The sequence below is a fragment of the Globicephala melas genome, chromosome 18, assembly GCF_963455315.2.
Source record: "Globicephala melas chromosome 18, mGloMel1.2, whole genome shotgun sequence".
NCBI lineage: Eukaryota > Metazoa > Chordata > Mammalia > Artiodactyla > Delphinidae > Globicephala > Globicephala melas.
In genome coordinates this window covers 76618418-76618935 of record NC_083331.1, presented here as the reverse complement: position 1 = coordinate 76618935, position 518 = coordinate 76618418, and positions in this window count along the sequence as shown.

The window sequence follows — 518 nt, the reverse complement described above, 5'->3', positions numbered from 1 at the left end:
GTGAGCCACACGTATTATTAAAAAGGATTTTGAGAAGAACTTTGATTTAGACTTTATTTGTGCTCCCATGGGCTCCTTGCTGGGGGTGCTCGAGTGATGGCTGTGAGCTTAAGGCACGTCTCTCTATCTTTAAAAGCTGCGTCGAATCCTACAAATTCCAGGTATTTAGGTTGGCCCACCTGCCTAGTTGTCTTGAAGACACGAGTTCCGATAATAGAAGCAAAACTAAAAGCTCTGTCTCTGCTGACCTCTGTGTGGGTCACCCGGGCAGTTGCTAAATAAGAAACCTCTTTTCCGGGGGTAGGGTGTGGCTTTGTTCTTAAGAGATGCCAAGACAGGGGAGCCGTGAGACAACAGTTTTGTTTTCTTAGAAATTTAATGGAAAACAAGTAGGTCAGGCTTGGGGCTCTCTGTTGGGAAAGGGGTGTCTCAGCCAGCTTGGCAGCTGTAATGAAACACCGCAGACCTTTATTTCTCAGTCCTGGGGGCTGGAGGCTAGATTGAGGTGCCAGCCGACT